This window comes from Callithrix jacchus, chromosome 10, assembly GCF_049354715.1.
Source record: "Callithrix jacchus isolate 240 chromosome 10, calJac240_pri, whole genome shotgun sequence".
In the NCBI taxonomy this organism is placed as follows: Eukaryota; Metazoa; Chordata; class Mammalia; order Primates; family Cebidae; genus Callithrix; species Callithrix jacchus.
The window spans coordinates 38,933,413-38,948,078 of record NC_133511.1 but is presented as its reverse complement, the minus strand read 5'-3'; the positions used below and the strand labels follow the sequence as shown (position 1 = coordinate 38,948,078).

Below are 14,666 nucleotides of genomic sequence, written 5' to 3'. Positions count from 1 at the left end.
AAATTTGATTTTCTTTGTCTGCATTAATATATTTGGTTTATAGATCTAGAGAGAGTAACAATTTTTTTCTCAGCTTTTTTTTTTTTTTTTGAGACAGAATCTTGCTGTTGCTTAGGTTGGAGTGCAGTGGCCTGACCTTGGCTCACTGCAACCTCTGCCTCCCAGGTTCAAGCGATTCTCCTGCCTCAGCCTCCCAAATAGCTGGGACTACAGGCGCATGCCACCATGCCCAGCTAATTTTTATGTTTTTAGTAGAGTCGGGGTTTCAGTATATTGGCCAGGCTAAGCTTGAACTCCTAGCCTTGTGATCCGCTCACGTTGGCCTCCCAAAGTGCTGGGATTTACAGGTGTGAACCAACACGTCCAGCCTTTCTCAGCTTAATACAGAAATTTATTCAAATTTTTTTTTTTGAGATAGCGTTTCATTTTTGTCACATAGGCTGGGGTGCAATGTTGCCATCTCAGCTCACTGCAACCTCTGCCTCCTGGGTTCAAGTGATTCTCCTGCCTCAGCCTCCTGAGCAGCTTCGATTACAGGGGTATACCACCATGCCCAGCAAATTTTTGTATTTTTACTACAGATGGGGTTTTGCCGTGTTGGCCAGGCTGATCTCTAACTCCTGACATCAGGTGATCTACCTGTCTTGGCATCCCAAAGTGCTGGGATTAAAGGCGTGAGCCACCATGCCCAGCGATTCTCTTATAATTCCTCTTCTTTTTTTTTTTGAAATGGAGTCTCATTCTGTCACCCAGGCTGGAGTGCAGTGGCACGATCTCAGCTCACTGCAGCCTCGGCTTCCCAGGTTCAAGCGATTCTCGTACCTCAGCCTCCTGAGTAGCTGGGATTACAGGCGCCCACCACCATGCCCAGCTAATTTACGTATTTTTAATAGAGACAGAGTTTCACTATCTTGTGCAGAGTTTCACTATCTTGAACTCCTGACCTCGTGATCCACCCACCTTGGCCTTCCAAAGTGCGGGAATTACAGACGAGAGCCACCGTGCCTGGCCTGTCTTACAATTTTTGAGGTTAGAAATTTGAAATAAAAGTGTCGGCAGTGGCATGCTCTGTCTGAGGTCTCTAAGGGAGGACCCTTCCTTGCCCTTTCTAGCTTCTGGTGGTTGCCAGCTATTCAGGGTATTCCTTGATTTGTAGATGCATCACTCCAATCTCTGCCTCTGCTGTCACATTATTCTCCCGTTGTGTCTCTCTTTATTATATAGGCAGGTGTCAGCGATATTGCAGGATTGGTTACAGACCACTGCAATAAAGTGAATATCACCATACAGTGAGTCATGTACATTTTTTTGCTTTCCCTGTGCATGTAAAGCTTATGTTTACACTATACATAGTCTATTAAATGTGCAATAGCATTATGTCTAAAAAATGTGCGGACTTTAATTACAAGATACTTTGCTGCTGAAAAATGCTAACAATCATCTGAACCTTCATCAAGTCAATCTTTTTTGTTGGTGAAGGATCTGACCTCGATGTTCATGGCTGCTGACTGATCAGGATGGTGGGTGGTGAAGGTTGGAGTGTCTGTGGCAATTTCTTCAAATAAGACAACAGGGGATTTGTCCCATAGATTGACTCTTCCTTGCGCAAAAGAATTCTCTATAGCATGAAATGCTGTTTGATAGCATTTTATCCATAGTAGAAATTCTTTCAAAATTGGAATCAATCATCTCAAACTCTGCTGCTGCTTTTATCTAGTAATTCTCTGTGTATTCTAAATCCTTTGCTGTCATTTTAACAGTGTTTACAGCATCTTCACCAGGAGTTGATTCCACATGAAGAAATCAATTCCTTTGCTCATCTGTGAGAAGCAACTCTTCATTCATTCAAGTTTGATCATGAGATCACAGCAATTTGGCCACATCTTTAGGCTCCACTGCTAATGCCTCTTCTCTTGCTATTTCCATCTCATCTGCAATTACTTCCTCCACTGAAGTCTAAAGCCCCTTCAAGTTCTACATAAGGGTTTAAATCAACTTTTTCCAGACTTCTATTAATGATATTTTGACCTCCTCTCATGAATTACAAATGTTCTCAATGGTGAATCCTTTCCAGAAGATTTTCAATGTACTTTGCTGAGATCCATCAGAGGAATTGCTATCTATGGCAGCTATCACCTTACAAAATGTATCTTTTAAATCATAGGACTGGAAAGTTGAAATTACTTCTTGATCTGTGGGCTACAGGATGGCTGTTGTGTTAGTTGGCATGAAAGCAACATTAATCTCCTTCTACATCCTCATCATAGCTCTTGGGTGACCAGGTACATTGTCAATGAGCAGTAATATTTTAAAATGAAATTTTTATTTTTTTTCTGAGCAATAGGTCTGTCACCATACAGTGGATTAGAATATTCATTAAACAGATGTACTGTCATTCAGGCTTTGTTCCATTTCTAGTGCCAGAAGAGTAGATTTAGCATGTTTCTTAAGGACTCTAAGATTTTCAGAATGGTAAATGAGCATTGGCTTCAACTTAGCGTCACCACCTGCTTTGGCTCCTAACAAGAGTCAGCCTGAAGCTTTGTCTTCTCTGTAGCTATGAAAGTCCTACCTAGCATCTTCTTCCAATAGAAGGCTGCTTTATCCACGTTGGAAGTCTCTTGTTTATTGTAACCACCTTCATCCATGATCTTAGCTAGATCTCCCAGAGAGCTTGCTGCAGCTTCTGCATTAGCACTTGCTGCTTCACCTTGCTCTTTTATATTAAGGGATGGCTTGCTTTCTTATACCTCTCGAACTAACCTCTGCCCACTTCAAACTTTTCTTCTGCAGCTTCCTCATCTCTCTTATAGGAATCATAGCATTGAAGAGAGTTAGGACCTTGGTCTGGATGAAGCTTTGGTTTAATGCAATAGTGTGGCTGGTTTGATCTTCTATACAGACTGCTCAGACTTTCTCTGTATCAGCGATAAGGTTGTTTTGCCTTCTTATCATTTTTGTGTTTGCTGAATCTTTTTTTTTTCCTTACCTCATGGAACAAGGAATAATGGAGTAGCACTTTTAATTTCCTTCAAGAACATTTCCTTTGCATTCATAACTTGACTGAGAAAAGAGGCCTAGCTTTGAGACTGTCTTGGTTTTTGTTGTGCCTCCCTCATGAAGTTTGATCATTTTATCTTTCAAGTGAGGGATGGCCAGGTACAGTGTCTCACACCTGTAATCCCAGCACTTTGGGAGGCTGAGGTGGGCAGATTGCTTGAGCTCGGGAGATTGAGACTAGCCTGGTTGACATGGTAAGACCCTGTCTCAAAAATAATAATAATAATAAATAAAAATAAAAAATAATAAATTGAGGGACGTGCAACTCTTCCTTTCATTTGAACACTTGGAGGTCATTGTAGGGTTATTAGTTGGCCTAATTTTAATATTATTGTGTCTCAGAGAATAGGGAGGTACAAATGAAAAACAGACATGGAGGAATGTCTGGTTGATGGAGTAGTTAGAACACATCCAATGTTTATTGTTTAGGTTTACTGGTTTAGGTGTAGACACTGTTCATGGCATCCCAAAACAATTAAAATGGTAACATCAGAGAGCACTGATCACAGGTATCACAAAGTTGTAACAATAATTAGGAAATTGTAATATTATGAGAACTACTGAAATGTGACGGAGACACAAAATGAGCACATGCTTTTGGAAAAGTTGCATCAATAGACTTGCTCAATGCAGTGTTGCCAAAAACCTTCAGTTTATAAAAAATGTCTGTAAAGTGCAATGAAATGAGGCTTGCCTGTATTTTATTTAGTCTTTTGAATAGAAACATCTAGGTGCCTAGGATATCTGTGTTCTTTTTTTTTTTTTTTTTTTTGAGATGGAGTTTTGCTCCTGTTGCCCAGGTTGGAGTGCAATGGCGCAATCTCGGCTCACTACAACCTCCACCTCCCAGGTTCAAGTGATTGTCTTGTCTCAGCTTCCCGAGTAGCTGAGATTACAGGCACACATCACCATGCCTGGCTAATTTTTTTCTTTTAAGTAGAGACAAGGTTTCACCATGTTGGCCAGGCTGGTCTTGAGCTTCTTACCTCAGGCGATTCACCTTTCTTGGCCTTCCAAAGTGCTGGGATTATAGGCATGAGCCACTGTTCCTGGCCTGGATATTTGTATTCTTAGTAGCTCTTACCATATTGTGGATGCTCAGTAACTACTGAACATCAACCAGTTTGCATTTTACTAAGAGCGTAAGATGGAAGAGGATTTTGAATATCTGTGTAGTAAATGAGCCAGAGAATGGAGGGGACTACAAGTATACTCAGCAGGTTTTATGTACAACTGTAGTGGCTTCTCTGTGCTAACTTTTCAGACTGGATAACCTGGGGGGAACATCATCAAGAGTTAGAACTTTGTTCCAGTGTTGGTACTGCCACTAAACAGTATTATGGTTCAAGCCACTGGCCATATACTCTTATTTTCATAACAAATGAGAATAACATTTACCTCACATTCCTTGTAGGATTTTTGTGTGGGCCAATGGAAAGAATGCATAATAAAATAATATGAACATGTAGCATTTATTTTTTCATTTGCTTTTGGCAGGATCATTGTAATTCTAATCATTTCAGCTTTTTACAAGATTTAACTTTAACGGATTCTTGTCAATTTTATTATCATATTCCCTAAAAATGAGAAATTATTGAAATGGTAATGCTTTTATTAGATATTAAAGCATGGGTTTGTCCCACTCAAATTAGACCTGCTTAATAGGAAATGATTATGAGATATGATATAGTTTTGATTTACCTTTTAAAAAATAGTTATCTATCTTGATTTGAGTACCAGGAAAGAATTAGGTTGGCATTTAGGGCTTAATGAACAGGCAGTATCAATTTTGAGACTTTATAGACATATCTGCTGATGCTTTAGTTCTCCTGGCTCAGGTCAATGGTATATACAAATTATTTAAAATGATGATCACAATTTGCACTTCTCAGAAGTGAAGTCAATAATTGGGTAATTTTACAAAATTAACAGGTCAAACTGCAGATGAAAGAACTCTTTCCCATGTTAGTTTCTGCACTGAAGACAGACAATGGCTTACAAGAGCGGTTTCCTAGGTGTCTCTTGAGCTACACAGATGTTTTGTAAATGTAGTTATGCTGAAGGTGAGATCATCCAGGCCAGTTATTGGTGAGAAGAGAAAATGATGAAATTGGTAGGGCGTTGCTGGCGGGGGCTGAGTGTAGTTAAATTAGAGACAAAAGGGACATTCAGTTAAGAATTGAAGGTGGGGATGGAGGCAGCAGCAAATCACATTGCCATGTGTGTACCTATGTAATAATCCTGCATGATCTACACACGTACCCCAGAACCCAAAGTACAATTAAAAAAAAAAAAGAAGAGGAAGATTGAGTTGTCTCAGTGAGAACATTGAATTGAGCCTTTTAGCTAGTTGATCCAGGAAAGGTGGTGCAGTTAACTTTATGTCAGAATCACCAGGAGAGGTGATTATGGATGGTGTCCTAAAAACAAAATAGTACTGGAAAGATATTTCTTATAGGATCTGTGAGTTAAAAAGGATGTCAGGCCTGGGGTTGAGGAAAGTAGAGAATGAGAGACAGGAAGTCTTAACTTTTGGGACAGCTTGGAAAGTGAAGCACAGGCTGGAGAAGGCCAGCCTTGGAGGTTAAAGAAAGAGAATACAGATCCTGAATATTCTTGAACAGGGAAAGTCCGTGTGTAACAGTGATGGCGTCCAGGTTTGTCGAATTTAAACTCTCTTAGGTGTACAGCGTTTCCTTCCCAGTATTGCCTCCATTCCTCAGACTGCTCTGATGGAAATTAGAAATATGTGAGTATTCATGGCTGGCTGAGTGTGATGTTTTGTGATACCCACTGATAAGAGGGTTTAAGAGGATGAAACAAGTATGCAGAAGCAAGATGTCAACTGAAAAATACTCTCAGGTCAGGTATGGTGGCTCAAGCCTGTAATCCCAGCACTTTGGGAGGCCAAGGAGGGAGGATTTCTTGAAGTTAGGAGTTGGAGCTCAGCCTGAGCAAAGCAAGACCCCCATCCCCACCCACTTCCTGTCTCTACAGAAATAAAAAAATTAAGCCAGGTGTTAACGGTGTGTGCCTGTAGTTACAACTACCCAGGAGGCTGAGGCAGGAGGATCAGTTGAGTCCAGGAAGTTGAGGTTGCAGTGAGCTATGATCAAGCCACTCTGTTGCAGCCTGGGTGAACCTGGGTGGGTGAAACCCCAACAACAACAACAACAACAGCTGCAACAACAGCAAAAAGAAAAAAGGAAAAAGAAAAGAAAAGGAAAGACACTGTCCCTGCTTTAAGTTCTTAGGTTATGGCTTAGACTTGTATCTTTGAGATTGTGCTTTGTACTTCTGTCACGATGTATATTGGTTCAAGCTAATCCCAATTTATCCAAATAATCTGAATATTAAATCTGGCTAAAAGAAACAGAGAAGGGATGCTCTTTAGCTAAGCTTAGTGTTATCACTCACACATGTGCAGTGCTAATAACATTTCATCTTTAATCATCAAAACATTTTAATATTAAGTAGGATCATTGAAGATTTAACCTTAACAGTAGTCAGCCTGGTAGAGTAGAAAGAGACTGAGCTTTGAAGTCAGAGAAATGCTTTTCCATCCTAGTTCTGCTCCTTATTAGCAACTTGATTGTGAGCACATCACTTGGCTTCTTTTGTGAGTTTTTTCTTTGTCTATAATATGGGAGTAATATTTACTTTATCTGAGTATGTTTGGGATTCAGTGAGATAACACATGTAAAGTATCTAGTACAATTTATGGTATTTGGTATTAAATGTTGGTTTTCTCAGCTTGTTCATCTGTAGCTAATGTTAAGACTAGAGAGAAATTAGACCAGAGTTATAAATAACCACCACCGTATTTTATTCAAAAGAGGATGTGAAGAGAGATTTTCTAAGCATCTTGATCTTACCTGGACATGCATTATATTTAATTATCTTATTTTTTATTTTTTAGAGTCAGGGATCTCACTATGTTGCCCAGACTGGTCTCAAACCCTTGGTCTTAAGTGGTCCTCCTCCCACCTTGGCCTCCCAGAGTGCTGGGATTATAGGTATTACTGTGCCTGGCATGTATTTAATGTTGATGTGGGAGCTGTAGACCATGTATCATTGCTTAGTCTCCTGAATGTGGCTTGTTGTGGGAATGCACCAGTACATCTGTGGAATAGTTAGCTAGCGTTTTAAGGACCTCTCCTCATCTGAGATTTTGTGATTTTGTAAATAACATGGTTTTTATTGTATCTTATCAGGATGATTTGATTATTTATGTTTTTCTCCTTAGAGAGTTAGCTCCGTAAGAGTAGGCACCAAATCTTTGGGACTCAGAAGATGGACACACGATGTATTTTTAGTAAGTGCTCGTTATATGACTGAACTTACAGGAAATTGTGTCAAACTAGTGTTTGGAGATGCTGACGTCCACAGGTTGTCATTAACCACTGCATACTGGAACCACTTCTGAAACTTTGTATGTCAAGAGAAGTATCAATGTGAAAATAATTTTTTTTTTTTTGAGACGCTGCTCTGTCACCCAGGCAAGAGTACAATGGCATGCTCTCGGCTCACTGCAGCCTCTGCCCCCTGGGTTCAAGCAATTCTCCTGCCTCAGCCTCCCAAGTAGCTGGGATTACAGGTGTGCACCATCATGCCCAGTTAATTTTTGTATTTTTAAGTAGAGACCAGGTTTCACCGTGTTGGTCAGGTTGGTCTCGAACCCTGACCTTGTGATCCACCCGTCTCAGCCTCCCAAAGTGTTGGGATTACAGGCGTGAGCCACCGTGCCCAGCTGTGAAAACACTTTTAGCATGTTATGTAGACTTACCAGAATGACATTGATTAAAGTAGGCTTGTTCAGGGAATTAATGTTTGTATTAAATAATTAATTTTCTCTTGAGCAATGACAATTATATATATAATAACTCAGATTCAAGGGATATTGCCAAAAACTTGTACAAGTGATTTATGTTTCCTATTTGTAACAAAGCTTTGCATTTTCAAGATGCCATTTCAAAGGGTTGATTTTAATTTAATGAAAACACCTTCTTTAAAGATACCATTTATATTTTTAACAGCTTTCTTAAGATACAATTCAGTGCCATAAAATTTATCCTTTTAAAAATCCACAGGTTTTTAATATATTAAGAGTTGTACAGTTATTACCACTATCTAATCTTAGAATGTTTCTGTCACTCAAAGAAACTCTATCCCCATTAGCTGTCACTCCTCATACCCCATCTTCCCTAGCCCCTGGAAACTGTTGCTAATATACTTTGTGTTTCTACATAATCACCTGTTCTGGATTTTCCATATAAATTGAATAATATAATATGTAGCTTTTAGGGCCGGGCGCTGTGGCTCACGCCTATAATCCCAGCACTTTGGGAGGCCGAGGCAGGTGGATCACGAGGTCAAGAGATCGAGACCATCCTGGTCAACAAGGTGAGACCCCATCTCTACTAAAAATACAAAAATTAGCTGGGCACAGTGATGCGCGCCTGTAGTCCCAGCTACTCGGGAGGCTGAGGCAGGAGAATTGCTTGAACCCAGGAAGTGGAGGTCGCGGTGAGCCGATATCGCGCCATTGCACTCCAGCCTGGTAACAAGAGCGAAACTCTATCTAAAAAAAAAAATAAATAAAAATATGTAGCTTTTTGTGAAGTGCTATGCTTACTTAGCATGTTTCAACGTTCACCCATATTTAACATAGATCAGTACTTCACTCTGTTTTATTGACATGTTTTTCAAATATATAAATGCACTATCTTTTGCTTATCTATTTGTCAGCTGAACGTTTTAGTTATTTTTTCTAATTTTTCTTAGCTGTTATGAATAATGCTGCTATGAACATTCATGCACCTATTTTTGTATGGACATATATTTTTCCTCTCCTAGGTATATACCTAGGAGTGGAATTGCTGGGTCATATAGTAAGTCTATTACAACTCATTTTTATAAGGAGAAACTTAAGTTTATAACCATTTAACTTGCATTGTTTATGACAGAAAGCATTTTGAGGGCTTAAAAGCATTTTAATTGTTCTCTGTAAGAAATTCAGATAGGGCCTTTATATGCTGGAGACAACAGAGTGACTTGGAAGATATTTAAAGAAGTATCATTTCTGCATTCTGATAATTTTAGTTACAGATGGATAACTGTTTTAAACTCTCATATCAGTAAATGCAAGACAAAAGCAATGTTTACATAAGTACAAAGGATGGCAAGAGGAATGAGAGGAGAAGGTAAGAAGATGCAAAGAACAGAGTGATGGGCAAGGAGGAAAGAAGTGAAGGAGAAAGAAAATAAGACCTTTACTCACGTATTCATTCAACAGGTGTATTTAGCACTTGCTATGTGTCGGGTACTGCTCCAGGCCTTGGGAATATAGGCCAGACAGAGGTCCTCCTTTTCTGGGTTTACATTACTGTGGGCCTGCTGCAAATATGGTATGCATGTTGTTATTGCTTGGTGCTGAGAGTTAGTAGGTACTATGTATACCCTTTATTTCTTGCAGATAGCTGCCTTCTTTTCTCTGTTTCATAGAGTGGTTTGTACATACTTTCTTGATAGTAGGCACACAGTGTAGGGATCTTATATGAGAATATGATATCTGTTCTTCATCCAGTCACATCTATTCAGGAAACACTTATTGACCCCTACTGCACTTCAGCCACTGTTGTAGATACAGAGATTTTGTGTGTATGTACACTGAGTAGTCCTAGTAAGTCACTCTCCTTCTTGAGCTCTGTCTTCCTCATTTTTGCAATGTGGATAATAATAATGGTAATGCCTCCTTTTTAAAATGAAGATTAAGTCCCTTTTGTGAGATGTACCTAGCACAGTACCTGGTACATAGAAATCACTAATTGGTCTGGGCACAGTGGCTTACGCCTGCAACACCAGCACTTTGAGAGGCTTAGGTAGGAGGATTGCTTGGGCCCAGGGGTGCGAGACCAGCCTAGGCAACATAGTGAGACTGCATCTCTACAAAAAATAAAAAAATTAGCTGTGCTTGATGGCACACACCTTTAGTCCCAGCTACTTGGGAGGCTGAGGCAGGAGGATCACTTGAGCCCAGGAGGCCAAGGCTGGAGGGAGTCATGATGAAGCCCTGAACATTCTAGCTTGAGTGACCCAGTGAAACGCTGTCACAAAACAAAACAAAACAAAATTCCCTAAGAGATCTGCAAATAGTAGATATTATAATGACACTAGTTTTTAAGTAGAAAAGTTGAAGTAACATCACTATTAAAAATACTCCAAGAGATAAATATTTTCTCTGGCTTTCTATGATGATAAACTTTATTATACCTTTAATTTAACCTTCCATGGAAACATGAACACACTTAAAAAATATAAGTACTGCAATTGTATCACAGTAGTCCTTTATCTACAGAGATAAGTTTGAAGACCTTCAGTGTGAGGATAGTAACAAACCCTTTGTTACTGTTTTTCATATCCATGCATTCCTATGATAAAGTTTAATTTATAAATTAGGCATAATAAGAGCTTGACAACAATAATCATAAAATAAAACAGTTATAACAATGTAATTAAAGTTATGCGAATGTGGTTTGTCTTTCTCTTGTACCACATTCACTTTTCTTCTTGTGATCTGTCAATCTGATATTTGAGACAGCTCTTTTTTTTTTGGGGGGGGGACAGTCTTGCTCTGTCACCCAGGCTGGAGTGCAGTGGTGCGATCTTGGCTCACTGCAACCTCCTCCTCCCGGATTCCAGCGATTCTCCTGTCTCAGCCTTCTGAGTAGCTGGGACTACAGGCATGTATAACTGTGTCTGGCTAATATTTGTATTTTGAGTAGAAACAGGGTTTTACCATGTTGGCCAGGCTGGTCTCGAACTACTGACCTCAAATGATCTGCCTGCTTCAGCCTCCCAGTGAATGTGGTTTTTTGTGTCTTTCTCTCAAATACCTTGAATTATACTCACCTTTTTTCTTGTGATCTGTCAATCTGATTGAGACAGTTCTTAAGTGACAAACAGGTAGGTAGGATATATAGCATGGGTAAGCTGGACAGTGGGATGATTCATGACTCATGACTTCATGAGACAATCAACATTTCATCGTGATACTCAGAATGGCATGTACTTTAAAACTGGTTAATTGTGGATTTCTGGAATTTTCCATTTACTATTTCAGACCTCAGTTGACTGAGTAACTGAAATGGTGGAAAGCAAAACTGGATGAGGCAGGCCTACTATATATACTATTTATACCATTATATGAAATATTTTTCTTGCTTCTGCATATTTTTTATTACTAGTATATTTATGGCTTAAACTCCTCAGATTGAAGGTGATACTTAAGTGTAAGTAATTTAAAGCAGTTGACATACAAAATGTAAGTGAAACCAGAATAAGTTATATTTTGAGTAAAGAAACATCTGCAGTTTGCTGCAGTCCACCAGAAGGAAATTGGATCATGTTTCAGCTATGTGATTGAATAAGACTTTCATCTTTTAAAGAATTTTTCCTGCCTAAAATCTGCATCCGTCTGTTATGCTGAAATGAAGCCTGTGATATACATACTGTGATGTGGAGTTTGGGAAGCCCCAGAATGTTTTTCTATTGCACTTGGGAATGCAACAGGGTCAGGGTGGGATGGGGCATCTGCTGAACTTAACTGGAAATCAGGAACCACTATTTTCAAAGCACATTGAAGCTCACACTTTGAGATTGCTTCTTTTTCTTTTTTCTTTTTGAGACTGGGTTTCACTGTGTTGGCCAGAATGGTCTCAATCTCTTGATCTCGTGATCTGCCCGCTTGGGACTCCCAAAGTGCTGGGATTACAGTTGTGAGCCACTGTGCCTTGCCTCTTCTTTTTCTTAATGTGGACAGCTTAAATCAGCTCTTGCATATTTCTTTTTGGGTTCTAAACTATTAGGTTTATTTTTGAGTTAAAAATCATGTTATCTTTTACATATTATAAACATTGTATTTTTGAAAGGAGGTTTTTTCTTTTTGATTTTTTTTTTTTTTTTTTAAGACAGAGTCTTGCTCTGTTGCCCAGGCTGGAGTAAAGTGGCGCCATCTTGGCTCACAGCAACCTCCGCCTCCTGGGTTCAAGTGATTCTCCTGCCTCAGCCTCCTGAGTAGTAGCTGGGATTACACATGTGTACCACCATGCCCGACAATTTTTTTTTTTTTTGGTATTTTTAGTAGAGATGGGGTTTCACCATGTTGGTCAGGCTGATCTTGAACTCCTAACCTTGTAATCTGCCCACCTCAGCCTCCCAAAGTGCTGGGATTACAGGCATGAGCCACTGTGCCCAGCAAGGAGTTTCTTAAGTGGAGAAAATAGTCTCTTAGAGTGCCTTTTGGCTTCAGGCTCTTTATGGCCACTTGTTCTGTTCAAGTCTGTGGTGCCACACCCCCTCAGCTCATACCTGTGTGGATTAATGTTCTAGAGTCTTCCAAACTGTGGTCTCTGTCCCTTTATATTTAGTGCTTGGCAAAGCACTTGTACATATTGTTTCAGGTAACTGTTGAATAAATGGTTATGTTTAGTTCACGAAGATTTGACACTGAGATAGTCTGGAGCTTAGACTAGTGATCAGTTGCCAAATTGAAATAACACTCCGGTCATTTTATGGGACTGTTGTGTATTTGACTCTGTTGGCTACTCCTTATTAACTGAAGCTTCTTTTCTCTTGACTTCTTGGGAACCGTATTCTCTGGTCACCAATCTTTTCATCAGTGTTTACAACTTTTTCTTCTTAGTCTCTTATAGGTCCTTTACCTCTTCCTTCTTCTTGAATGTAAGTTCTCCGGTGAGAATCTTCTCTGTTTGTTTGTTTGTTTGTTGAGACAAAGTCTCTGTTGCCTAGGCTGGAGTATGGTGACAAGATCTTGGCTTACTGCAGCCTTGACCTCCGAGGCTCAAGTGATCCTCTTCCCTCAGCTTCCCAAGTAGCGGGACTACAGGTGCACACTACCATGCCCAGATAATTTTTTGTTTACTTTCTATGGACATGAAGTCTCAGTATGTTGCCCAGGCAGGTCTCGAACTCCTGAGCTCAAGTAGTCCCCCTGCCCCAGCCTCCCAAATTTTTGGGATTACAGGCATGAGCCACTGTGCCCAGCTCCTTTTCTCAGTAAACTTAAATTGGAGATGAATATTTATCCATGACCAAATGGTTATTATCTGTGAAATAAATGGGGAAAGAAATGTCAGGAAGCCAATAGGTAACTGGGCACTACGCACAGGACAGTTGATTAGCTAAAAGATGAAAACAGCTGTTATCCTATGAGAAGATAATCACCTTTAGCAGGAGTCAAAGAAATGCAAGTGAATATAAGAGTAAGGTATCTATTTTTTATCTAATTAATTAGCTAAAAGATGTTACAATAATACCTTTGGCTAATTAAAGGTGTACTGAGACTCTAACTTTCATTATGCTGCCTATGGCATTGTAAATTAGTAATATGTTTCAAGAACATTAAAGGGTTTGTATGCACTAATTTAGTGATCTCAATTATGGTACTCTTTCTGCAGCAGGTAATACTGATTGCCTACCCAGCTTCCTTGCCCTTTCATCCTTTCTAAAAGAATCCGGAGTTGCTTCAGGAACACACCCCTACCTAGGTCAGGGGTAAGTACTGATTAGTTGAGTCACACGGCACCCCTTTGAGTTGGCTGCAGTCTTGCATGCAGTTTGAGAACCTTGGTCTTAACCTGTGTCAATAATTAGAATTTACTTATAATAGAAAATAATTAGAAATGACTTAAGTAATTGCTAATAAATTTTACCAAATTAGTTGTCTAGACAATTAACTATAACTCTTCTGATACAAATCTAAGAGAAAAGTACAGAATTGTTGCATGCTATTGTTATTATATGAAAAAAAAAAATTGCCTGTGGAAAACAATAGTAAAATATAGCAAGAAGAAATGCTGTGTGCAAAATGTATCGGGGTGGGGATATTCAAGAGATTTTTCTTCCTCTTCTCTTCTTCTCCCAGAAGTGGAGTAAGGGAAGTTCATTAGAACTGAGTGGCAGGTGGTGGTAGGGAGGCCTCCTGGTTGTCCTTCTATCCGAGCTTTGCAGGTGTGAGTACAGCCTGCACAGGGCTTTCCAGTGTGTGTGTTTGTGTGGGGGTGAGGGAAGGAGTTCATGAGTTCTTAAGCTCCGGCCAGTTACTGAGAGCTGACCAGGTAGAAGCTGGAATAAATACAATCTTTTTAAAGTCTTTACTCTTTAACTACATTTTTCTTTTTCAATTCATGAACTATTCTCGGTAAATAATTTGCTAGCAACTTCCTTAGTTTTTAGTCTTCACAACTTTCTCTACCTGCCTTCCTACCTCCCAATTTCTGGCTGTTTAATTTGCTTTCTCTCCTTTTATCCAGTTATCTTTGAGCGGTGCCTCTTTCCATTCCTTTAGAAATGACATATTGAAGCTGTCATAAAATACACGTATCTAAGTCTGGGATGTCTTACTTGGTTGTGGTAAGCACATAGTTTTTGTGGACAAATTAATTATATCAGGTATTCCCATGAAAATATAACTAGTATTAAGAACCATAAGTGTTCTCCTGGAAACCAGATTTACGTTTTAAGATTGTTGAGAATACATTTCTGGCACAGGTGTAAGTAGAGACCCTATAGTGAGTTCAATACCT

General features: G+C 39.5%; 1 protein-coding gene across 6 annotated transcripts in view; it reads left to right on the top strand.

Annotated features, from left to right (window-relative positions):
• ARHGAP42 (Rho GTPase activating protein 42) overlaps positions 1-14,666 on the top strand; it is a 316,830-nt gene that overhangs the window by 11,584 nt on the left and 290,580 nt on the right. The window contains exon 2 of one of the 6 annotated variants that reach the window (XM_017977673.4): positions 13,539-13,635. The exons of the other annotated variants lie outside the window; for them this stretch is intronic. The gene's annotated coding sequence lies outside the window, so the exon portion shown is untranslated. The remainder of the gene's footprint in view (positions 1-13,538; positions 13,636-14,666) is intronic. 6 annotated transcript variants of the gene reach the window in all.